Raw genomic sequence first — 26,732 nt, forward strand, 5'->3', positions numbered from 1 at the left:
CACATAGGCTTAGTTGCTCCCCGGCACGTGGACTCTTCCCAGACCAGGTATCAAACCCATGCTCTCTGCACTGGCAGGCAGATTCTTAACCACTGGACCACCAGGGAAGTCCCGGAGTACTGAGTTGTAATTTAGGGTCCTTATGCAAAACTAATCAAGACTTCCTTTCTAAACCAGCAAGAGAAATAGATTTCCAGCTTGAAAGGAAGAGAGGAGGAGTGTGGGGAGGAACCTTAGCTGTCACAGCTGGAAACTTCAGCATCAGGAAGGGCATCTCTGTGTGTCATGCTCCCTCTCCAGTCAAGGACAAAGCAATCAGCAGCCTGGCTCTTCACCTTCCCTCCCTGGGGGTTCCTTCTGCGTGTCCAGGCTCCCTGACCTTCTCACTCTGCTCTTGCCTTTCCTCCCCTCGGCCAGCCCCAGAGGGCTTTTGCACACAGTATGCTCACTCCCCTTCCTTCTTCGCCATTCTCTCAGCTTTTCGTGTTGTATTCTGCCAACTGTGCCTACATGCAGTCTGTTTCCCCTAGCACACTCTTTTCAAAATGAATCTATATTCTATATAAGGTACAGTAACCCATTTGTCGCCCCAAAGCCTATAGCATTGTAGAGAAAACTCAAGCCATTCCACCCTTGCCAAACTCCTATAATCCATGGCTACCACTCAACCTTCTAAAAGGTAGCCACTGTACATGAGTCTGTACATATTCTTTCTGATTTTTGTTCTGTGCTTTTGCAACACACATAGGGCTCCGTTAAAACTATGCAGTATTTGTTGTTATTGATGAAGTTTTTTTATGTGAAAAATACATATATTGTTCTGTAGATTTTTTTTTACTCAATCTTAGAGATCTATTTGCATACATATAGGTTCAACTCAATTTTTTTAAATTGCTATATAAAACTCCACACTGCGAAGATGACTTAACCTATTTAGGCATTCCAATACTGATGGGCATTTGGGTTTCTACAATTACAAAGACTGGTGTGATCATTTCTCTCTGTGTGCATATATATGTTTATTGGGGGCAGGTAAAGCAGAAGGGAAATTGCTGGGTTCCAGGGTATACACATTTCTAGTTCTAAAGGACATGGCTAGGCCCTCCAAAACAGTTGCACCAATAGGTAGCTCTGAGAGCACTATCCTGACATTCTCACTAGTACCTGATACTATCAGACATGTAAATTTTTATCCATCTGATGAGTGAGAAATGCTACCTCATTTTTCAAATTTAATTTTTTGTTAGAGTGCAGTTGTTTTGGACTTCCCCAGTGGCTCAGCAGTAAAGGATCTGCCTGCAAAACAGGAGACTCAGGTTTGATCCCTGGGTTGGGAAGATTCCCTAGAGAAGGGAATGGCAACCACCCCAGTATTCTTGCCTGGAAAACCCCATGGACAGAGGAGCCTGGCAGGACACAGTCCATGGGGCCAAAGAAGAGTCGGACACAAACGAGTGACTAAACAACAACAGTTGATTTACAATGTTGTGTTAGTTTCAGGTGTACACAAAGTGATTCATTTATACATATATTCATTCTTATTCAGATTTCAATATTCTTTCATATAGGTTACTACAGAATATTAAGTATAGTTCTGTGTTCTAGACAGTAGGTACTTGCTGATTATCTATTTTACATAGCAGCAGTATGTTAATCCCAAATCCTAATTTATTCCTCCCCTGCCCATCGTGCCCCTTTGGTAACCATAAGTTTGTTTTCCAAGTCTGTGAGGCTGTTCCTGTTTTGTAAATAAGTTCATTTGTATCATTTCTTTAGTTTCCACATATAAATGGTATCATATGATATTTGTCTTTCTCTGTCTAGCTTACTTCACTTACTATGATAATCTCTAGGTCCATCCACGTTGCTGCAGAGAGTGTTACTTCCTTTTATTTAAAAAATAATTCTATTTATTCACTTCTGGCTGTGCCGGGTCTTCGCTGCTATGAGGGCTTTTCTGTAGTGGTGGTTTGCAGGCTTCTCATTGCAGTGGCTTCTCCTGTTGCTGACTGTGGGCTCTGGGGTGCATGGGCTTTAGTAGTTGAGGTACACGGGTTCAGTAGTTGTGGCTCTCAGGCTCTAGAGCACAGATTCAATAGCTATGGCTCATGCGGCTTGGTTGCTTCTTGGCATGTGGGATCTTCCCAGATTAGGGATCAAACCCATGTCTCCTGCATTGGCAGACAGATTCTTTACCACTGAGCCACCAGGGAAACCCTATTTCATTCTCTTTTTCTGGCTGAGTATTATTCCAGTATATATATATATATAAATACTACTTCATTTAAGTTGCATCTCCCTTAAGGTTTGGTAGGATTGAGCATTCTTTTTAAAAATCAATTTCTGAGCCGTTTTCCATGCCTCTTTTGTGAACCTATTCATATTCATATATCTATTCATACCTACTCATATTCTTTGCCCATTTGAGCAGCTTGTCTTTTTGGCTTATCACTTGCTCTCCTGATTGAGCACACAGCAGGTGCTTGGGACACAGGGAATTTCAAGCTACTTATCCACTTGCTACGGGGACACAGCAGCTTTGGGCCAACCTGTAGGGCTCTGATGTATTCCTTTAAAGGGGATCAAATAGCATATCTTCTGGGAAGCTTTCACAGTATTCTCATGGCACTGGGGGCCACTGGCCCTGAATCTGGTGGGGACATGCACTGGCACTGACCAGAAGCCACTTCAAGTCAGGGGACTCTGGCGCATACTACACCTTGGGCCCCACAGCCAGCTGGGGTTTCCATGTGGAGCTCAGCAGCCTCTAATGGGCTAGTCCTGGGCCTGCCTCAGCCCAAAGCCTGGGGCTCCATGGGCCCCACCTGCAGAAGCCTTCACCAGCTGAGGGCCTACTGTGTGCAAGCCATACACAAGGTGACCCATGACTGCCACTTTGTTTCATCCCATTACGTTGACAGATGCCAACTCCAAGTTCTGCAATTTTCTCCAAAGCTCCCAGTGTGGCCCTGGGAAGACTGGGATTTGAACTTGGATCAGCATCCCTGCTTTGCTGATAGCCCCGCTGTGCTCCTGGGCTGGCTGCTCCTGGAAGCTGAAGAGTATAGGTCAGTGCAATCAGGGCCCAGTCACAGCATCCCACAGCCCTCCCAACACCTTTGCCCACTTGGTCCATCTCCAGAGCCCTGGTGGCAGAGCACTGGGGAGCCTGAATTCTCAGTGAGGGGAACACCCGCCTCCCCTTTCCCAAGGCCTCACATGAGAGGATGCTGAATAACAGGGACACAAGGGGACAGTCATCCTTGAACTGAGAAAACCTCAGGTGGAGGATCAGAGTCAGCCAGAGGACCACCCACCCCAAGTGCCCCAGCCCCGTGAGCCAAAGAAAGAGAGAAAGAAAACAGGGACAGGGGACTTCCTGGGTGGTCCAGTGGTTAAGAATCTGCCTGTCAATGCTGAAGACATAGATTTGATCCCTGATCTGGGAACTAAGGTCCCACATACTGTGGGGCAACGAATCCAGTGCACCACAACTTCTGAAGCCCTCGAGCCTAGAGTCCATGCTCCACAACAAGAGCAGCCCCCGCAATGAGGAGCCCGGGCACTGCAATGAAGAAGAGCAACTCCCACTCACCGAAACTAGAGAAAGCCTACACACAGCAACAAAGACCCAGAATGGCCCAAAGTAAATTATAAATAAATAATAGGAAGAAAGAAAATGGGCGAGGGGTTCTCAAAGGTAAACAGACAAAATTTTGGTTAAATTCCAATACATCTTCTTTTTAACATTTAATACTAAAAAATCATAATGGTGACCTGATTGCCTCTTGTGAATTCCAGTGCTCTCAGAGAGTCTATCTCTTGAGGTGACAAGCGGGGGTACCTGAATTCATTACTGCCTGATTAATTATGCTGCCTTTGTAGGAGGGAAATGGGGACTTCAATCAGACATAGCCACCACCCCCGGCCACCACCTCGTCAGGCCAGACGCTGCCTGCAAGCCTGGCCCGACTCCCAATGTGGGGGTGACTAGGAAGCTGGGAGTGGTGGCTGGTTAGATGTGGCTGCCAGCGGTCAGAGGGCTTGGGATGTGGGGCCCTCTCTGCAGAAAAGAGCTTTGGGGCAGTTGAGGGAGGGAGGGGCGAGTTGGGTCCAGTAGCAGCTGAGTGGAGATTTCTACTCTGTCCCAGTAAGGGCCTGGCCACGAGGCCCTCCTCTGGATTCTCTGAAACTGGGTATCATCTCTTTGGGAGGGAGCAGGATCTCAGAAGGTGCTATTTAGCATAAATGTATCCCTTGGGACACACGGTCCCTTGGGTGAAGGCAAAGGTTTACCCAGAGCTGTGCGTGGGCACAGCCCTGACGAGCATCAAGGCAGAGTCTTGCCCTCTGGAGTGGAGCTCGGGGCAGCTCCAGGCACGGGGCAGGGTGAGAACAGCACCTCCCAACTGGTTTATTAGCCGCCAAGGCACCCACCGCTGCAGCCCTTTATCCTGCACGCTCTGCATTTATCCAGGTCTGTCTACCAAGTAGTGAAGCACAGTCATATTTGAAGACTTGCACAGTGACGTACTTTTTCAAAGAAGAAAAGACTAAGTATCTTTGGAAATATCAGTTCCCCACCCCTATCCTGAGTCTGCTCTGTGTGTGGAGCAACAGAAGGTGCTCCTTCCAGCCTCGCGCCTTGTGAGCCTGGGCCTCGGTGGGTATGGTTTAAAATCATACCCTGTCATAGATGTGCTGTGTGACCGTGGCCAAGGTACCTAACTTCTCTGAGTCTTATGTTTTCAGAGAAACTACCTCCCCCAGGGGTAGTTGTGAGAGCTAAATAAGAGAGCACACATGAAGTCCTTGTTCTTGCCCCCAAGTACCTCCTGACACGGGCCAGCTTGATCCATACATCCCCTAGGGGTAGTTGTGAGAGCTAAATAAGAGAGCACACGTGAAGTCCTTGTTCTTGCCCTGAGTACCTCCTGACATGGGCCAGCTTGATCCAGTTGTATTGCTGCCACGTTGTCAACCCTGAGCAGTCAAAATGGGAAGTGCTGCTTTTTGTTACTAAGCTGTGCATGAATCCATCCTCCCACTGCCAAACTTCCAGGGGTGTGGAGAGCACGTAGTACGGGGCAATTCTGTAAAGCCCTGTTTCTAGGTCACAGCAGAGCAATCCAGACCCACCAGCTTTGCTGAAGTCCCCTCCCCGCTGCCCCCAGACTGCCCTCCCTGGAGGTGTCACCAGCCTCCTGACAAGCCACTTGGCAGGTATGGTCAGGGGCACCCTCAAAGGGCAAGGAGGGAGGGAACAGGCCCCAGGAAGACCCAGGACAGTTGCTCACGTGCTAGGGACAGGGGTGTGTGTGCAGAAGGGTCACCAGGGAAGCCATGAAGGGTCAGCAGTGGTTCAAGGGCACCGGGAAACTGGGAGAGGGCGTCGCCGATCAGAAGCAGAGACCAGAGTCCAGTCCAGGGAAAAGCTTAGGTCCAGGCTGGCCAGAAGCGGCCACAGACCAAGCAGCAGGAGTCCTCAGCCTGGTAGGAGCACTGAGGCTTGGACACCCCACTCAGACTTGTGGTGCAGGCCCAGCACCTGAAAGAGGGCTAGGCTGGGCGTCAGAACCTTCGCTCGGAACCCTAGAGCACACAGCATGAGGTCCTACCAGAAACAAGGGGACCAGGTCCCCAAAAGGAAGATCTAGTAACTAGATTTTCCTGAGGATCAGTGGGAGTGAGGTTGGGGCACAGAGACAGACCATCCAAAGAAAAATAGGGCAACAGCCTCTACAGCATCTTTGTTTTCAGCAGCTGAATCTACAAGGTTCAAACTTCAGAGATTTAAAAACAATTAATTGGGAAAGCTATAAAATATGTAAAGGCCACTTAATGACCTGACCTTCAGATGGGAACAGCAGTCACCTCCCTTAGGTCTCCAGCTGTCTAGACACATGCTCAATACCACCTGGGACATCTGGTTCCCACCCACCCCCCACCAAAACTCACTCAGAGAACTTGCATATAGCCTCCTTGGGGTCTTTTTTCTCAGTATGGGAAACTGGTCTCTCCTGAAACCTGACTATGAAACTGCCAAAGGGACCCCTGAAAAGACAAATGTTAAAGAACAAACATCAGGGCAGTGGCTCTTACTTGCTACCCTTTTGGAATCATAATATGTCCATTACCCTGGTAAGAGATGACGAGATTTGCCTGAAGGAAAAACCAATGTCTATGGGCTGAATTGTCTCCCCTCCAAATTTACACATGGCAACCCATTCCAGTATTCTTGCCTGGAGAATCCCATGGGTGGAGGAGCCTGGTGGGCTACAGCCCATGGGATCATACAGAGTCAGGCACAACTGAAGCGACTTAGGATGTACACAGAAATTTATATGTTGAAGCTCTAACCTCTCATGAGATAGTACTCAGAGATGGAGGCTTTGAGAGGTAATTAGGTTAGGTGACATCATGAGGGTGGGGCTCCCATGATGGGATTAGTGGCTTATTACAATACCAGTGAGCTCACTCTTTATGCCATATGAGGACACAGTTAGAAGGCAGTCCCCTGCAAGCCAGAAAGAGAGCTCAGAACCTGTCCATACTGGCATCTTGATCTCAGACTTCTACCCTTCAAAATTTTGAGAAAATCAGTTTCTATTGTTTAAGCCATCCAATCTATGGTATTTTATTAAGGCAGCCCGAGAAGACTATGACACCTATGAATGGTCTTTTCTTCATTTTTCTCTGGTCTGGTTTTGAAGCTACACTGTTGGCCAAAAGGACTAGGTGAACATCTTGCACAAGAGCCAGATGCAGATGCCAGTTCTAAATGAGTAAAGGACTCTCTAGAAACTGTCAAGAAAATGCTAGGACCCCCCTGATGATGAGAGGATCATCCACAAAGACAAAAGCCTCTATTCACCTTCAGTTGCTCTATCTCACTACCTGTCAGAAGATGACATGCTGATGCTAAGTCCCAAAGACAGGAAGGCCAATGGGGTGAGCGATGGGTGGAGAAGGCACCAGACTCCAACCCCATCTGGGACTTCTGGGCATTTCAACCCATCAGCAGAGCAGACAAGGAGGATGAAATGTGTTCCCTCAGACTCCTCACACTGCCTCACAAATACCAGCCCCAAGCCCAGGGGATCCATGAGTGAAAAAGAAGGTCTCCAGGACACCTACTACTCAGTTGCCTTGTGTAGGAAGAACACTGGACCAGAGTCAAAAGGCTTGGCGTCTACAGACCAGCTACTCAGTTTGTAAGCTGGGGCCTTGGGACAAGTTACTCAACCTCTCTGTGCCTGAATTTCCAACCTATAAAGTGTATCCACACTTCCCACATTTGGTTATCATGGGGATCAATGAGAGAATAAACAGTGGAGGTTCTGTAAGGGTTATTTGCCTTTCTCTTCCCCTTTTCCCTACCTTGGCCTCTTATGTTTACCTGTTTGCTGTTAATTTTATAGGTATTTCACAAAACTCACTGACTGGGGAGAAAAATCTTCCCCTTAAAAAAAAAAATGATGTCCATCCAGGGGCTAGGGCTTTGTGCTTTCAAAGTAGGGGGCACAGGTTCAACCCCAGCATAGGTTCGATCCTGCATGCCACATGGCACAGCCAAAAAAAAAAGTCATAGTTTTTTTGGAAAGACTATGGGTCTTAGTTCAGAAAAAAATAAGACAAGGGGGGAAAAAAACATGTTAATGAGTCTGGCACATAATAGGTGCTCAATGAATATTTGAGAAAGGAACTCTGCAGAAAGAATGAGTCCCTCTCTCATTGGGCTCCTGTGTCTGAACTACAGTGCACACTCAGAGATGTAGGGTCCCATCCATGCCTGCCTCTCTCTCTCTCTCTCAAGTTTTGAGCTCCACTAGGCAGGATTGTAGCCATGAAATTAAAAGATGCTTACTCCTTAAAAGGAAAGTTATGACCAAACTAGATAGCATATCAAAAAGCAGAGACATTACTTGGCCAACAAAGGTCCGTCTAGTCAAGGCTATGGTTTTTCCAGTGGTCATGTATGGATGTGAGAGTTGGACTGTGAAGAAAGTGGAACGCTGAAGAATTGATGCTTTTGAACTGTGGTGTTAGAGAAGACTCTTGAGAGTCCCTTGGACTGCAAGGAGATCCAAGCAGTCCATTCTAAAGGAGATTAGTCCTGGGTGTTCGTTGGAAGGACTGATGCTAAAGCTGAAACTCCAATACTTTGGCCACCTCATGCGAAGAGCTGACTCATTGGAAAAGACTCTGATGCTGGGAGGGATTGGGGGTAGGAGGAGAAGGGGACGACAGAGGATGAGATGGCTGGATGGCATCACCGACTCAATGGACATGAGTTTGAGTGAACTCTGGGAGTTGGTGATGGACAGGGAGGCCTGGCATACTGCGATTCATGGGGTTGCAGAGTTGGACACAACTGAGTGACTGAACTAAACTGAACTGAGGACAGGCACTGCCCAACACTGAACCTGACCTTTGACAAAGCTCAGCAAGCTTGGGGTGAACAGAAAGAGAGCTATGAGTGTTTATACACTATATACATGCCGATTGCCAGACTCAATGGCGTGGTTTTCAGGCTAGCAGGAAGCTCTTGGCACCTGACTCTTGGAGTATGGGTGGCATGTGGGTAAAACAGAGTGTGATCCTTCTTTAAGAAAATGCTAGCTTCAAAGACATGAAAACAATCAATAAGATTGTTTGATCCAATAAGAATCAGAAAAATACATTTTCCATGAGTTATTACTGACAGTGCCAAATTTGTGTGGTCACAGAAATATTTATCTTTCTGCCTCTCAACAATCTCTTTAGTCCTTGTTTGCATAGTGTGTTGTTCTTTGATTTTTGGTAGTTTGACTCGGCTGTGTCTAGATGTGAATTTTTTTTTTTTTTTAAATTTACACTGCTTAGGGCTCTAAAGGCTTCCCTGGTAGCTCAGCTGATGAAGAATCCACCTGCAATGCAGGAGACTCCGGTCTGATTCCTGGGTCGGGAAGATCTGCTGGAGAAGTTAGGGTACCCACTCCAGTATTCTTGGGCTTCTCTTGTGGCTCAGCTGGTAAAGAATCTGCCTGCAATGTGGGAGACCTAGGTTTGATCCCTGGGTTGGGAAGATCCCCTGCAGAAGGGAACAGCTACCCTCTCCAGTATTCTGGTCTGGAGAATTCCATGGACAACAGTCCATGGAGTCGCAAAGAGCTGGATGTGACTAAGTGACTTTCACTCACTCACAGGGCTCTAAAGGGATTCTTGAATCTGTGGATTTATGTATTTCATCAATTTTGGAAAATTTCTGGCCATTATCTATTCAAAAATTGCTCCATTGAATTCTCTCTCTCCCTGTCATTTTCTGGGACTTCAGTTACAATTTTGCTAAAACCTTTTACTATGTCCAAAATATGATACACTCTTTCTGTATTTTCCATTCTTTTATCTCTTGGTGATTCATTTAAGATCATTTTCTTTCTTCCAGTTCACCTCTCTTCATCTGTCTAATCTACTTTGAACTCATCTAATATGTTCTTATTTTTAATTACATTCTCTCTGTTGTAAAATTTCCATCTATTCTTTATATATATATATATATATATATATATATATATATTTCCTGTTGGAATTTTCCATTTTGTCTTTATCTCCTGAAATGTATTGATCAGAGGTTATTCTATCAATACATGTCTATATCTGATAACTCCAATAACTGGATTTCTGTGAATCAGTTTATATCATCTATTTCTTCTCTTGGTTAAAGGTGACTTGGTCTTATCTCCTAGTATGCCAAGTAAATTTTGATCAACTGCAATATGTTGTATATGAAAAGTTGTAGAACAAATGTAGTATTGTAAGTAATGCTATCTTTCTCCAGAGATTTTTTTTGCTTTTGTAATGCAGTTAGTATAGAGGCAAACCATCTTAACCTCTTTTGAGTCAAAGCTGAACCTTTGTGAGAGTTGAGTTGGTCCTTTTGTGATTTGCCCTTCCTACTGGTGTAACCTTTCAGAGTGAAGTGAAGTGAATTCGCTCAGTCGTGTCTGACTCTTTGCGACCCGTGGACTGTAGCCTACCAGGTTCCACCATCCATGGGATTTTCCAGGCAAGAGTACTGGAGTGGGTTGCCATTTCCTTCTCCAGGAGATCTTCCTGACCCAGGGATTGAACCTGGGTCTCCCACATTGTAGGAAGACGCTTTACTGAGCCACCAGGGAAGAGACCTTTCAGAGGTCCTAACCAAAAGCCCAGGATATTACCAGGGTCTCTCTGAGACTGCCAAAGCTTTTCTCAACTTCTTAGCATTGAAATCACTGTTCTTAGAGATGCCTTAAGAGGAGTAACAGTGCTCTTATATACTGAATATTTGTGCCTCCCCCATTTATATACTGAAGCCCTGGCCCTCAAAGTGCTCATATAAGGAAGTGAAGCCTTGGGAAGGTAATCAGGTTTAGGTCGGGTCAGGTGTAGGGTGTAGCCTCTATGATGGGATTAGTGCTCCTGTAGGATGAGGAAGAAACACCAGAGCTCCCTCTCTGCCATGTGAAGACAGACATAGAGAGAAGGTGGCAATCTGCCAGGCAGCCTTCACCAAGAACCAAATCTGCTGACACCTTGATCTTGGACTTTCAGCCTCTATAACTGTGAGAAAGAAATGTCTATTGTTTAAACCACCCAGACTCTGGCATATTTTATTGCAGCCCAAGCTTAGACAAATGTCAAATGTCAGGCTCACCTTCCTATGTTTCCATTCTCTCCAGGATCTTGCCCTCTCAGGTTCTCACTGTCAGATATATTTGTTAAATTATCCAGCTGTTTTACTTGTTTGAGGTAGGAAGTTTAGTTTGATCTAGCCTGGTGTTCCAGAGCCAGAAGCAGAGGTCTCAACTATTCTTATAGCATAATTCCTCAGTTATAATGATGGCTAGCACAAAAATTAAGGTTTAGGTTATTAGCTTTGGTGTAATAAATTCCATCTGGGTGGGTAAAAAAAATACAAATTGGTTCAACCGATTGGAAAAAGTAGAAAATTATAGTTTCCTATTAAGGTAAATTATTCTAATTAAATTAGTATAAGAAGCTTTTGAGCAGTCAGTGGAAACATACAATATATCATAGCTAATTTCCCAATATTTTCCCACAGTGAAGTGTACCTTTGGTTTACAGCAGTAAAAATTAGAGGAGCTGCTAGCATTCCCAGCCCTCCGCCAGGCTCTGGATCACACTGCTAGATGCTGCCAGGTCCCTAAAAAAACTGCATATTTGACTCAGCATCATAGCCCAGGCAAACTCATTCAACAAACACGGAGCAACCAAATTTAAATAGTCATATCTTACTTCTCCAAGAGTTTCAGAAATTGTCCTTTTAAAGTACAAACATCCACAAAACCAAGAAGATGAAAAGAGAATAATTCTCCATAATGGAGTAAAGATGTGATACTTCCAACTACTTGCTAAATGACAACTAGTGTTTTAAGCTTTGCCCCAACAGATGGTTCATGTCACATGGGTGAAAAGGCCATCAAAGCACAAAGTGTGACCTGTTTTGGCAGAGTATCAGCATGAACAATTAACCTGAAGGCCAGGCTGCATGCTGTATATTAAACTGCATGTCCTACAGGAAGAGAGGGAGGTTAAGAACAGTTGGGAAGGCCGAGAGTATTCACTATAGGCACCCATGTTTTGAGGAGCAAATGGGCTTTACCACCAAGGCTGAGCCTTGGTATAGCTAAAGTTACTAAGTGAAATGCCTTGGGAACCAGAGAGGCAGAAATAAATCTAGGAGTCCAAGAGACCATTCCCAAAGAAGGTTATAGACTGGTTAATATGATGATGCTTTGGCCTTCAAACACAACTAGGGGACTCACGTTTGGATTATCTCAGCTAACAACATAAAGGATGATGACAGGAAGTACACAGTGTGGGGCGGGGGTGGGGAGGTGAGGGTGGGAGGTGGGGGGGGTGTCGCTCAACTACCTGGAGGGACACCCAGAGAAGAAAAAAATTGGTTACTGGCACGTTAAAACCCCAGAATCTATTAGGATTAAATGGATATAGACCTAGTCTAACCACCTTACCTTATAGAAGATGAACTGATGCCACCCAGGGAACTCCTTTTCATCTGTCAGAATCCATATCAAATGTCAATTCTTTTGCAAAGCCTTCCATGCTTCTATTTGGCAGATTCCTTCTTTGTTATTTTCTAATTTAAAGTGTCAGCGCCATGATTTAGAAGCCCAAGCAGACAGGAGGTTCTCCAGAGTTTTTGTTGAATGGACAAGTGAGAAGTGACATGTACAGTCACAGAGCAAGACAAGGGCCAGTCGTCCTGAGCTCCATCCCAGGTAATTTTGTCAGGCTACAAGGCTGGTTCCCAAGTTTGAGAATACCTTGCAAAAAGTAAAACATAAAAAAAAGAATAATAAAATGAACCACCATATACTCATTACTAATGTTCAACCCTGTTTCCAACACTTACTTTTTCTTATTTCTACATAAGATTATTTAGAAATAAATTCCAGATTTCATATAATTTCATCTGTATTTTAGTACTGCATTTCCAAATTTCAACATACATTGAAAATGTTCAAATGTTTGTAAATACTTAAAAATATAACCATGATATTATCCATCTGATATAATGTAATAATACTTTTTAAATATCCAATACCCAGTAGTGTTCAAATTTACAAGTGTCCTATGAATGTCAATTTTTCCTTTCATTTATCCAATTTAGAATCTAAATGCAATATTTTCTATACAATTATTACTAAAGAACTGGGCCATTTATAGTTTCACAAGATGTAGATCATTTTGATTATGTTCCACAGTGTTGTTGATCTAGATGACTCTTGATCAGATGCTGCTTTGATTTGTGTAAGGGCAGGGTTGTAAGGAGTATCAAGATGATTTCATAGCTGGTGATGAGTTTTTTCATTAGCACATCATGTGCTCTTTTCAAGACTTAGTAGTCATAGCTGATCATGCCTAGATCTAACCATTCATTAAGAATACAAAATGGTGATGTTCTGTCTATAATTCTTTCTTCATTTATTAGCTGGAAATACTTTCACAAAGCGAAATTTCCCCCCATCTACCATCTGGCCACCCAAGCCCAGTTTTAAAAGAATTTGAACCAACACCATGCTTTCTCTCAAAGTAGAATCCTCTGCAGGAGGATGAACAGCTTCAAGGAAACCTTCATTTATTCTTTATTTTTTAGTCAAGAACTAACTGAAAGATGGTGGGCCTTGACAGCTGCAGAAAGACCATCTCACTTGGTTCTGAGGACCTGCCTGCCCTGAGATTTTCTTTAGAAGCATTACTCCTGGGCTTGCTCTAAAAGTCTACCTTTTCTCTTTGAAAATGTTTTCTCCTGTAATTAAGGGAGTTTCTAATTTGGGGAATGGATAAAAATTCATCAAACTTATATTTTAAAAAAGTCATAATCCTGAAGCTGCAAATATCTGGCTCCAGGGAAATCCTGGATGGAGGAAAGATGCTAATCAGGGTAGAATTTAAGACAATAGTTTATAATCTTTCATCCTCAGAACCGAGACTAACCCAAGGAAATGCCAAGCAAAAAAGTAAAACCGGCGATTGATTCTGCATTTTGAGAAACTGACCAAGTTCCTTGATCAAATGCTGATTGCAAGTCTGACTCAAGGTTGAGCATATAAAAGAATCCTCCAGGGTACCCCGCTTTCGGTCTCAGCATGCTGCGATTTTGAAAAAAACAAGACTCTGGCAATCAGAGACCTCACTCGTTCCACTGCCGCAGAGGAAATGAAGGATGCTTCGCCTCCAGTTCCTGGCTCCTGCTGACATGCCCTCGGGTTCATGCTGGCGCCAGGCTGGGAGGGAGAGTGGTCGCTGTCTTACTGTCTGCAGAGGTTAAACGGAATCTCTACTTCTCGACCGAGGAGAGAAAGGCCTCTTGCTCATTAATTTTGTGAGGCTGGGGACCGCCGCGGTGATCCTGCGAACCTGTCAGGGCAGCGTGCCCAGACCTTCCTGCGTCCCTAGCCCGGCTCTTCTACTCCAACCCCTCAGGATTCAGGCCCTGGGAAAAATCCTGGTCTTCGTGGGGTCTCTCCTTGTAGGCTTTCCCTTGGCTTCCTTGTGGTTGGCTAACTTACGGTAAGGCCTTGGCACAGTGTGTGCCTCAGTTTCCCCAGTTGTAAAGTAATAAAGTTACTTTATTCGCAGCCTTGATTCGCAGAATCACCCAGGAAGGTTCAACATAAACCTTCGGTCAGGGTGCCCTTGGGGAGCCACCGGATCGGAAAGAGGGGCTCCAGAGCTCGCTAGAACCCAGGACCCGGGCTCTCGCCTCTCCAGCCGCTCCACCCACTCTCCTGCTCGCGCCCTCGGCCCGGGCGGGGTCGTGCACTTCTCCGAGCGGGTTCCGGGAGGCCGGGCGGGGCGGACCCGGCTGGGCAGCCCCACCGGAAAGACTCGTTTCAGCCGGCGCAGGCGGAGACCGGGAGGAAACAGACTTGTCGCCCCCGCCTCGGGCCGTCCGGGTCCCCAGGCCCTAGCGCAGCCCCACCGAAGTCGGAGAAACTCCAGCCAGCAGCTGGGCAGCCCTGGGGTCACCCACTCCCACGCCCGTCGGGCTCCACTCCCCCAGCCCCCCCGGCCACACCTGGGCTCCGCCTTGGGTCCCGGGGCTCTGACTCTGCAGAGCTTCAATGGGGGAGGGGAGACCGACCCAGAAGAGGGAGGGCGCGACCCGTGCAAGGGCCTCGTTGCCTAGAAACCGACCCCGCCTTGGGCACAGGCCGCAAGCAGCCGTGGCGCAGCTGCTTTTTCCCCCTTCCCCCACGCCCTCCGGAGGAGCCCTGGTAGACGCAGTGCTCAGGCGACCCCAGGCGGAGACCGGAACCTCGGACGGCTGCTTTGCGGGTGAAAGCCCGCGGGCACGCCAGCAGACGACCCCCGTCCCGCCCGCCCCGCGTGGTCCGCGGGCGCCGCGCCTCTGGGCTCCGGGTGGGGCTATCCGGCCGGCCCAGTCACGCCACCTCCGTGGGCCGCACCTCCTAATGGGGGCGCTCGGGCTGAGCTGAGCCTTGTGGCGGCGAGACCCAGGCCCGGGTCTGGGGGCTGCCAGAACCCGCCCGGGTCTCTGGGGTTTGCAGCTCAGGCCATCTGGTCAGCTGGCGCGCCCAGGGCCTCCAGTTTCGCCCCAGGGGCGTCAGGGCACGAGCGAGGCCGGCGCCTGTTCAGGTTGCGGCCCTGCTGAGCCGGGACAAAGCACGGCCTCCTCTGGGGCCTCGTCTCTGCCTTTACTGTTGGGTAAGATCGCCCCCTCCCCGCTACCCACACCAGCCCCGCCCCCTCCCCCCACCCCGCCCCCGTTTCTGCTACAGCTCCCCTAGGGACACAGTGACGCACGAGGTCGGGCATCCAGGCGTTTTACACGCCCTCTGTGAGAACGGAAAACTAGACAGAAAACAGCCCTTTCAGGGAAGACACGCAGGTGACCAAGAGCGCATGTCGAAGACCAAAAGCATGTCAGATCTCTGCTTACTCTCTGGGAATTTATGCCAGGCGAGGAGGGCAGATCGGCAAGTACGACTGTTTGGAAAATACCCACAGTAACCATTGGCCTTTAAGAACAAGTGCTGCTTAATTGTCAAGCTGGGTTTAGACAGAAACAAGTCTGGAGATCAGTTAAGAGAGAAGTGCCAAGACCAAAGCCCCCAAACTGGGCATCAGGAGACTTGAGCGTCAGAGCTGCCCAGTCCCATAATCCTGTGTGACTTGGTCAATGTATGTAAAGTCTCTGAGCCTCACAGTGTTCTCATGCATAAAAAGAGCCTGCCCTACCTCAGAGTACAACAGGAGACGCAGACATGACAACTGACTGCTACCAGTTTTCTTACCCCCTGGAAAAGAATGTACAACTGCCAAGACTTCTGGGAGGGAGATGATACCATCCCTGAAGGAAGAGAACTTAAATAAGAACTTTATTTTTCCTTCTGCAAAAGTATAATTCCATCCTGGAGAAATGTAAAAAATGAAGGAGTCATTAGAAGCCATTTATTGGGTTTTAACTTTTTTTTTTTTTTAATCATAGAGATGGATGGAGGGTGGACAAGAATGCTGGTGTTCTAGATCTAAGAGAGTTAAGAGCATCAATTATGGAATCACACATTTCTGAATTAGAGTCCTACCTCTATTTACAAGCGTTGTTACTTCAGATAAGTGACTTAACCTCTCCGAGCCTCAGACTGCTTAGCTATCAAATGGGGAAAATAATAGCACCAGAAAATAATAATATGGGGCTGTTAGAAAATTAAGTGAGATGATTATAACAGTGCTTGGTACAGGCCCAGCACATTGTAATACATGATAAATGTGAACTAGTGCTTTTTTTTTTATTCACAGTGGTTCCTACTCTTTCCCTTACCAACATTCTATTGTAAAAAATGTCGAATATACAGAAAAATTCAGAGAATTGTGCAGTAAACACTTACGCATGTTCCACCTACATGATACAATTAATATTTACAATACTTGCTTTATCACGTATCTGTTCATCTTCAGGCCTCCAGGACTGTGAGAAATTGAGTATCTGTTGTGTAAGCCACCTGGTCTGTGGGGTTTTGTTATGGTAGCCCTAACAAACACACATAGAACACTTTAGGACTAGATGACAATTTGAGTTATCAGTGCAAGTACGTGGTTTTCAATGTACATTAAAATAGATATAAAAATAAATGCAGATGTAAATGTGTGTTTATTATATAAATAGGTGTATGTATGTTTGCATGTATGTATATGCATTCATGTGTTTCCTATTTCTGTTCCCATCCCCGTTCACTGAGAGTCCCTGGGAGCAGTGACATCCCCAAAGGCACAAGTTCCCCTAGTGTCCAGATCTTGCTTTCTAAATACCATTCTCCATTAAAAGGGCAGAGTAGGGAAAGAACAAGATGAGCCTGGAACATCTTGTGGTGCCAGAAAATAAGGAAGTGCCCAAAGAATGATACAGACATGGCAAACACACAGAAGGAGCTCCCCCTGACCACGTCTAGGGCAACTGAATGAAAACCCATGAATCTGTACTGATACGTGAAGTGAAGTTGCTCAGTCATGTCTGACTGTTTGCAACCCCATGGACTATAGCCTACCGGGCTCCTCTGTCCATGAAATTTTCCAGGCACGAGTTCTGGAGTGGGTTGCCATTTCCTTCTCCAGGGGATCTTCCCGACCCAGGGATCAAACCCAGGTCTCCCGCATTGCAGGCAGACGCTTTACCATCTGAGCCCCCAGAGAAGCTATCTGTACTGATACTCATGATTAAATGGGAAGAACAGTAGAATGCTTCCCTATGGCAGAATGCCAGCTGTAAAAGGAACAGTGGAGTCAGAAAAGCATCATTTCACAACTAAGAGTAACTCATCTAAGAATCATCAGTGGATGTTAGAACTAATAGGAGGAAGTTTGATGAGGAATGAGATAGTATTTTCAAAACACTTTCCCCACAAAATGTTTACTAATTACAAAGGTAAAAAGTAATTTTGTAGTAAAGAAGCTTGGTAGATACAAATCCAGCTTTATCAAATTACCATCATCAGTAATGGGATAAATTGAAAAGTGATGCTACCTGATAAGGTATATACCTAGAAGAGCAACCTGTGACCTTCCCACTCATACAAATCTGAATCTAAACATGAGGGGACATCAGTCAAACCAAACTGAGGGACAGTTACAAAATACCTGGTCTGTATTCAAAAACCTCCAAAAATATTAAAGTTAGGAAAGTCAAGGAAAGTCAGGAACAGTGGGAATATTTCCAGACTGAGGGAAACTAGAAGATGTGACAATTAAATGCTTCATGTGATTCTAAACCTAATCCTTCTGCTATAAAGGATGTGACTGAAACAACTGGTGAAACTTGAATAAGGTCTGAGTAGTAGATGTGAGTAATGTGTCAATGTTAATTTCCCAATGTTAGCTGTGCATTGTGCTTATTTAGGAGATTGTCTTTGTAGGAAATACGCATTCGATACAGGGCATCAAGCCAGCAACTTAAGTTCATGTTGTTCAAGAATAGTGAAGCTCTTCATACTGTATTTGTCTTCTTTCTGTAGATTTGAAATTATTTAAAAACAAAAATGATCTATAGAAGATATACAGATGGCAAATAAGCAAATGAAAAGATGTTTAACGTCGTTTGTCATTAGGGAAATGCAAATCAAAACGGCAATGCAATACTGCTACACACGTATTAGAATGGCTAAAATCCAAAAAACTGACAATACCAATTGCTGATGAGGAAATGTGAAGCAACAGGAACTCATATTGCTGATGGGAATGCAAAATAGAGCAGCCACTTTGGAAGATCATTTGGCAGTTTCTTACAAAGTGCAACCCAGCCTTACCAAACAACCCAGTCATACTCCTAGGCATTTATCCAACTGGATTGAGAACTATGTCCACACAAAAGTCTGTCCATTAATACTTATAGTAATTTTATTCATAATTATCCCAAACTGGAAGCAACCAAGATATTCTTCAGTAAGTGAAAAAGTGTGTGCATGCACACTAAGTCGCTTCAGTTGTGTCTGACTCTATGTGACCCTATGGACTTGTAGCCCACCAGGTTCCTCTGTCCATGGGGATGCTCCAGGCAAGAATACTGAGTAGGTTGCCCTGCCCTCCTCCAGAGGATCTTCCTGACCCAGGGATCAAACCCATGTCTTGTATGTCTCCTGCATTAGCAAGCAGGTTCTTTACCACTGGGGAGCCACCTGCCACCTGGGAAGCCCCAAGTTAAAGGATCAGTTCAGTTCAGTCACTCAGTTGTGTCCAACTCTTTGCAACCCCATGAATCACAGCACGCCAGGCCTCCCTGTCCATCACCGACTCCCGGAGGTCACTCAAACTCATGTCCATCGAGTCGGTGATGCCATCCAGCCATCTCATCCTCTGTCGTCCCCTTCTCCTCCTGCCCCCAATCCCTCCCAGCATAAGGGTCTTTTCCAATAAGTCAACTCTTTGCATGAGGTGGCCAAAGTATTGGAGTTTCAGCTTTAGCATCAGTCCTTCCAATCAACACCCAGGACTGATCTCCTTTAGGATGGACTGGTTGAATCTCCTTGCAGTCCAAGGGACTCTCAAGAGTCTTCTCAACACCACAGTTCAAAAGCATCAATTCTTCGGCACTCAGCCTTCTTCACAGCCCGACTCTCACATCCATACATGACCACTGGAAAAACCATAGCCTTGACTAGAGGGACCTTTGTTGGCAAAGTAATGTCTCTGCTTTACAATATGCTATCTAGGTTGGTCATAACTTTCCTTCCAAGGAGTTAAAGGATAAGCAGTGATAAATCCATTCAGTGGAATACTATTTAGTGATAAAAAGGAATTGTTGCTGTTTAGCCCATCAGGCTCCTCTGTCCTTGGGGTTTCCCAGGAAGGAATACTGGAGCAGGTTACCATTTCCTTTTCCAGGGGATCTTCCCAACCCAGGGGTTAAACCAGCGTCTCCTGCTTGGCAGGCAGACTCTTTACCACTGAGCCACCTGGGAAGTCTAAAAGGTTAAAAATCAATTACATCAATTAAATTAGAAAAATAAAATTTTCTAAGTTACGTTGTTTAGTCACTAAGTCACGTCCAACTCTTTTGTGACCCCATAGACTGTAAATATGGGTGAATATTAAATATATATTGCCAAAATGAAAGAAGCCAGTCTGAAAAGGCTTTTTTGATTTTTTATGATATCATATTTTATGATTCCATTTATATGACATTTTAGAAAAGGCAAAACTAGAAACGGTAAACAGATCAGTGGTTGCCAGAGGTTTGGAAAAGAAGGCTTCTTTGAGCAAAACACAGATGATTTTTGTTTTTAAGGCAGAGAAACTATATGATGCTGTAATGGTGGATACATGACACTATGCATTTATCAAACCCATAGAACTTTACAGAGCAAAGAAGAATTTAAGCTGTGTAAATTTTAAAAAATCATTTAAGAGGCTGGAGACTCCCAGGATAGAATGAAGATGACAAGAGAATTTAACTGTATTAGAAATGGATGAAGTAACTTCACTGAAGGGATTGGGACAGTAACTTAAGAAATGAGAGGGGGGACTTTGCTGTCAATCCAGTGGTTAAGAGTCCACACTTCCAGTGCAGGGGACACAGGTTCAATTCCTTACAGTCAGGAAACTATTAAGATCTCACATGCTTCACAGCACAATTAAAAAAAAAAAAGAAGCAGCAGCAGCAGAGAGAAGACTTAGGACTAAAGGCAAAGGGAACTGTACATACATACTGAACTGTAGTCAATACAGTGTTTCCCTTGGGGGTTGTTATTCAGTCACTCTGTGTCCAGCTCTTTGCTACCCCATGAACTGCAGCTTGCCAGGCTTCCCTGTCCTTCACTATCTCCCAGAGTTTGCTCAAACTCATGTCCACTGAGTCAGTGATGCCATCCAACCATTTCATCCTTCGTAGCCCCCTTCTCTTGCCCTCAATCTTTCTCAGCATCAGAGTCTTTTCCAATAAGTCAACTCTGTGCATTAGGTGGCTAAAGTACTGGAGTTTCAGCTACATCATCAGTCCTTCCAATGAATATTCAGGGTTGATTTCTTTTAGGATTGACTGGTTGGATCTCCTTGCAGTCCAAGGGACTCTCAAGAGTCTTCTCCAACACCACAGTTCAGAAGCATTAATTCTTCGGCACTTAGTCTTCTTAGTTCAGCTCTCACATCCATACATGACTACTGGAAAAACTAGAGCTTTGACTCTATGCACTTTTGCTGACAAAGTGATGTCTCTGCTTTTTAATATGCTATCTAGGTTTGTCATAGCTTTCTTTCCAAGGAGCAAGCGTCTTTTAATTTCATGGTTGCAGTCACCATCCACAGTGATTTTGGAGCCCAAGAAAATAAAGTCTGTCACTGTTTCCATTGTTTCCCCATCTATTTGCCATGAAGTGATGGGACCAGATGCCATGAACTTCATTTTCTGAATGTTGAGTTTTAAGCCAACTTTTTCACTCTCCTCTTTCACCTTCATCAAGAGGCTCTTTAGTTCCTCTTCGCTTTCTGCCATAAGGGTGGTGTCATCTGCATATCTGAGGTTATTGATATTTCTCCCGCAACCTCGATTCCAGCTTGTTCTTCATCCATGATGGCATTTCACATGATGTACTCTGCATATAAGTTAAATAAGCAGAATGACAATATACAGCCTTTCCCAATATACTCCTTTCCCAATTTTGAACCAGTCCATTGTTCCATGTTCCATAGGGGTAAGGGTTAACAATTGTAAAACTACTCAATATATATAATAATTACATAAATGGATGGTGGATGATTGGAGCCCGGTTTCTCACTGATGGAGTGTTGGTTTACACATAAGCAATGGGAGGATACTAGAATGATACATGCAGTAATAGATTAGAGTTGGAGACATCAGTATGAACTCATGTTTCAGTTCAGTTCAGTTCAGTCGCTCAGTCGTGTCCGACTCTTTGTGACCCCATGAATCGCAGCACGCCAGGCCTCCCTGTCCATCACCAACTTCCAGAGTTCACTCAAACTCATGTCCATCGAGTTGGTGATGCCATCCAGCCATCTCATCCTCTGTCGTCCCCTTCTCCTCCTGCCCCCAATCCCTCCCAGCATCAGAGTCTTTTCCAATGAGTCAACTCTTCGCATGAGGTGGCCAAAGTATTGGAGTTTCAGCTTTAGCATCAGTCCTTCCAATGAACACCCAGGACTGATTTCCTTTAGGATGGACTGGTTGGATCTCCTTGCAGTCCAAGGGACTCTCAAGAGTCTTCTCCAACACCACAGTTCAAAAGCATCAATTCTTCTGCATTCTGCTTTCTTCACAGTCCAACTCTCACATCCATACATGACTACTGGAAAAACCATAGCCTTGACTAGATGGACCTTTGTTGGCAAAGTAATGTCTCTGCTTTTCAATATGCTATCTAGGTTGGTCATAACTTTCCTTCCAAGGAGTAAACGTCTTTTAATTTCATGGCTGCAATTACCATCTGCAGTGATTTTGGAACCCAAAAAAATGAAGTCTGACACTGTTTCCCCTCACATTTAACTTAATATAAATAAATATGGCTACATTTAGACGTATTTAGAGATGTGTATGTGTACACAAGTTAGCATATACACGTATATTTTCTTGCTCTGTCATTTGAGAGGCGCCAGAAGCAATAAGACCCAGGTAGCAATGAACACATCTATTGACCAGATCTTGGCTTCTAATATGACACTCCAATGAGAAGGAACTAGGGTTTTATGGAGAAACAGCTGATTCTAGGACTGGGGTATACAAAATGAACCTGGAGCATCTTACAGTGCTAGAAAGTAAGGAAGTGCTCCATAAAGGGAGAGTTATGGAGGAACGTCAGAGACATACGGGACCAATTGGAAAAGCTCCTGCTGGAGCATGTGCCATATCGAAGGATCTGCATGATGCAACAAAGATCCTGTGTGCCACAACTAAGACTTGATACAGCCCAATAATAAAAAACGAATATTAAAAAAAAATATTTTTAGAACTTTTAAAAGTTCGATATTACTATGGAGAAACACACATTAATCAGGCCTCAGTTCCTGTGGTCACTCTGCCGCGTGTGTGCAACACTAGTTAGAGGCTCTTGCTGGACAGAGGCTGTGTGGGGGATTGAGATATGCTTGGGAGCTCTGCCGGTCAGGGCCATGCTGCTGGTGCTGCTGTCCCTTAGTCATTAGCCGGCCTCTCCTCCCCACTGGTCCCTGACCAAGAGACAGATTCAGTCTGTTCCTCCGTCCCTGAAGGTGGAGATGCAGTCATTGCAAAGATGCAGTTCCCCTGAAGCAACCCTCAAGACTTGTGCGATGCCTATAACCATGTTTTCTGAGTGCTTCAGAAGTAGACTTTACCAGTGCTGTTCTCATTTACATATTTTCTTCCAATACTTTTGCACACACTTGCTGCTGTACACAATCATCTCTGAAAATGCTGTCCCTTTAACCATGGATCCAGAAAGGTGACAATGCATCAATGTCATTGGCTTTTAAAGTAATCAAGTCACCTCTGATTTTAAAAATAAATAAATAAAATGGAGTAAACAGGCAACCTATGTTTTTCTTGAGGAAATCCAGAGCAAGGCAGACCACAACATCCATTCTTGTCTCAGACCGGAGTTCCTGCCTGGGCCCAGTGTGGCTTGGGTACTATGGATTGTCAGTGGGAAAAGTTCCAGGTCAAAGTAAGAGAGAGAAAGAAAGACAGGAAAGAGACTTCCCTGGTTGTCCAGTGGTTAAGAATCCGCCTGCCAATGCAGGGGACACAGGTTGAGTCCCTGGTATGGGAAGATTCCACGTGCAGCGGAGCCACTGAGCCCGTGTGCCGCAACTACTGAGCCTGTGCTCCACAACGAGAGAAAATGTTAGTCACTCAGTTGTGTCCAACTCTGTGTGACCCCATGTACTGAAGCCTGCCAGGCTCCTCTGTCCATGGAACTTTCCAGGCAAAAATACTGGAGTGGGTTGCCATGCCCTCCTCCAGGGGATCTTTCCAACCCAGGGATTGAACCTGGGTCTCCTGCACTGGCAGGCAGATTCTTTACCACTAGCGCCACCTGGGAAACCCACAACAAGAGAAGCCACTGCAATAAGAAGGCCACACATCACAACTAGAGAGGAGCCCCTACTTGGTGCAGCTAGAGAAAGTGTGTGTGCAGCAATGCAGACCCGGCACAGCCAAAATAAAACATTTTTTAAATTAATTAATTATAAACAAAGGCAGGAAGGAAAGAGGAAGGGAGGGATGGAAGGTAGGCTGGTTCCTGTCCCATCCTGGACTTCTTCAAAAGGCTGGCAATCTAATGGAAGGAAAGTGAGCAGATGAAACTTCTGTCTATGGTGCATCCAGATAGGGAGGTGGAAGGTCCCCTCTTAGCTTTACTAGGGAGCTTGCAGTGGTTTCAAGTGTGCTCAGAGAAGTGACTTTAGTTGCACAGCGGTCCTCCTGGGAACTGGCCAAGGCTGACATCTCCTTCTTTCAGAGGAGCAGGTTGAGTTCAGGAGAGCAGACAGATTGTCCACTGTCAGAGAGCAGGAGCTATGGACGTGACACCTCAATGACAGGCACAGGCTGCCTGATCTCATCAGCTTGAGAGATGAGGGTGTATCTAACAAGGCTTCCAAAGACAGACATCCGCACCCGGGATCATCACTGCGTGAGATCAGGAGCAGTTTGAGAGCTGCCTCCAGCTGGGCACTTCAGACAGCATGCAGGAAAGGTGATGGTGACGCTGTCTTCTATTCAGGTTTTTAGACCAGTCAAGTGTATTGCCAGACAGATGGATCAATAGAAATTTTATATTCTTTATCTCTAGAATTTAAAATCGTTTGGGCACGCATACTGCTGCTGCTGCTAAGTCGCTCCAGTCATGTCCAACTAACTCTGTGCAACCCCATAGACGGCAGCCCACCAGGCTCCCCTGCCCCTGGGATTCTCCAGGCAAGAACACTGGAGTGGGTTGCCATTTCCTCCTCCAATGCATGAAAGTGTGAAGTCGCTCAGTCGTGTCCGACTCTTAGCGACCCCATGGACTGTAGCCCACCAGGCTCCTCCACCCATGGGATTTTCCAGACAAGAGTACTGGAGTGGGGTGCCATTGCCTTCTCCAAGCATACTAGAACACCTAATAAACTCGTGGTTGAGAGTGATGGATGCCAGGAGTCCATTTGAAATGTTCCAAAGTTGCTTTGGACCTTAGCTACAACAAGGAGACCTTTGGGAGGTCCTTGGACCTTAAGGAAAAAAATTTTTTATAATTAATAAGCTTTATTTTGGGGACTTCCCTGGTGGGCCAGTGGACTAAGACTCTGTGCTTACGATGCAGGGGGCCTGGGTTCGACCCACAGTCAGGGAACTAAAAATCCGGCACGTCGAAACTAAGACCCAGCACAGCCAAATAAATCAATAAGTATTTTTTAAAAATAAAGTTTATTTTTCAGAAAGCAGTTTTTGGTTTACAGAAAACTTGAATAGAAAGTACAGAGAGTTCTCATATACTCCCTCTCTCCCACAGAGTTTCCCCTATAAACACTGCATTAGTATAGTGGGTGTGTGTTTGGCTTATCAGTTATAACAAATGCATTCATGTGGTACATTTGTTACAATTGATAAGCCAATATTGATACATTATGAACTAGTAAATGTTATTGTTATCAACTATCAACTGTTATAGTAAGGTTCACTCCTATGGATTGCCACACGTCTCCACCCTTATAGCGTCATATAGAATATTTCCACTGCCGCTCAAAACCCCCTGTGCTCTGTCCCTTCATTCCTTCCCCACGTGTTCTTCCCTGAACACTGAAAATCATCAGTCTTTTTTACTTTTTCCTAGTTTTGTCTTTTCCAAAATGTCATGGAGTTGGAATGATATGATGTGTAACCTTTTAGATTATGCCTAAAAATATGCATTTTAGGTTCTTCCTTGTCTGTCCATGGCTCCACTGTTTTTACAGTGCTCTATAAATTCCACTGCACGGATGTTCCACAGTCTGTTTATCCAGTCACCTATTGAAGGATATCTTGGTGGTTGCAAGTGTTGGTGATTATGAATAAAGTGCTATAAACATTTGTGGGTAGACATAAGATTTCAACTCATTTGAGTAAGTACCAAACAGCATAATTGCTGAATCACATGGTAAGAGTAAGAGTACATTCAGTTTTGTAAGAAGCTGCCAAACTGTCTTCCAAAGTGGCTGCATGTACGAGTTTGCATTCCCACCAGCAATGAATGAGCATTCCTGTTGCTCCACATATCACCATCATTTGACATTGTCAGTATTTTAGATCCTAGCCTTTCTAATAGGTGTGTAGTGGTAGCTTATTGTTGGTTTAATTTGCAGCTCCCTGGTGAGCATATTTTCCTGTTTTGTTTTGCTATATTTTTGTGAGGTGTCTGGTAAGAGCTTTTGTCCATTTTTTAATTGAGTTATTTTCTTGTTGTTGATTTTAAAGAGTTCTTTGTAGATTTGGGGGAGCAGTCTTCCATCAGATACGTGTTTTGCGAAGATCTTCTAGTCTGTGGTTTGTTTTCACTCTCTTAACAGTTTCTTTCCCAGAGCAGACGTTTTTAATTTTAATGAACTCCAACTTACCAACTCTTGCTTTCATGGACCGTGCTTTTGGTGCTACATCTAAAAAGACATTGCCAAACCCAAAGGGCATGCAGATTTTTCTCCAAGGATATCTTCTAAGAGTTTTATAGTTTTGCTTTTTACATTAAGGTTTATGAAGACCTAGTTTGAATTGAAAACCCCAAGGGATGGAACCACATCATCAACACTTGGAACACCTCAAGTGAAAATAATAGTCATTGAAGGCCAAGTTGCAGTTGAAAACACCCATGACAAGTGTGGCAGGTGAGATCTAATCCTCCTGGAGAGAAGGAAAGTTCTTCTTTCAGACAGAGATGCCAGAGACTTGTTCCCCAAGGATATGCTTCTTCTCCTTCATGTTTCCTGACTCTTTTCAGCCATAAGAGGAGTTAATCTTATCAGAGAGAGAGGCAGGGATAGAAATAGTCCTGCTTGTGCCCTGAGGGTCCCCATCCTCAATTAAAAAAAAAAGAATTTTGAATTATCACTAGTTTTTGGTTAATATATATATTTTTTTTTCTGCTGCACTGTTATTTCTTTGCATCTGCTTCCAAGAAAAAGACAGACTCCAAGGAGAGGTTCTGGAGTGGTTACAAGCTTCTGTGAATTTCTGTACCCATCCTCAATGTCACTCACAC

The 26,732-nt window shown here is 45.0% G+C and overlaps 1 long non-coding RNA gene across 1 annotated transcript; it reads right to left on the bottom strand.

Annotated features, from left to right (window-relative positions):
• Window positions 1-1,150: 1,150 nt before the first annotated feature.
• On the bottom strand, window positions 1,151-15,218 carry LOC129631872 (uncharacterized). The gene is made up of 3 exons (XR_008704215.1): window positions 13,569-15,218; window positions 12,021-12,332; window positions 1,151-3,055 (listed from the first exon to the last, which is right to left on the bottom strand). It is a non-coding gene; the product is annotated as an uncharacterized LOC129631872 (long non-coding RNA).
• Window positions 15,219-26,732: the final 11,514 nt, after the last annotated feature.

The sequence above is a fragment of the Bubalus kerabau genome, chromosome 17, assembly GCF_029407905.1.
Source record: "Bubalus kerabau isolate K-KA32 ecotype Philippines breed swamp buffalo chromosome 17, PCC_UOA_SB_1v2, whole genome shotgun sequence".
NCBI lineage: Eukaryota > Metazoa > Chordata > Mammalia > Artiodactyla > Bovidae > Bubalus > Bubalus kerabau.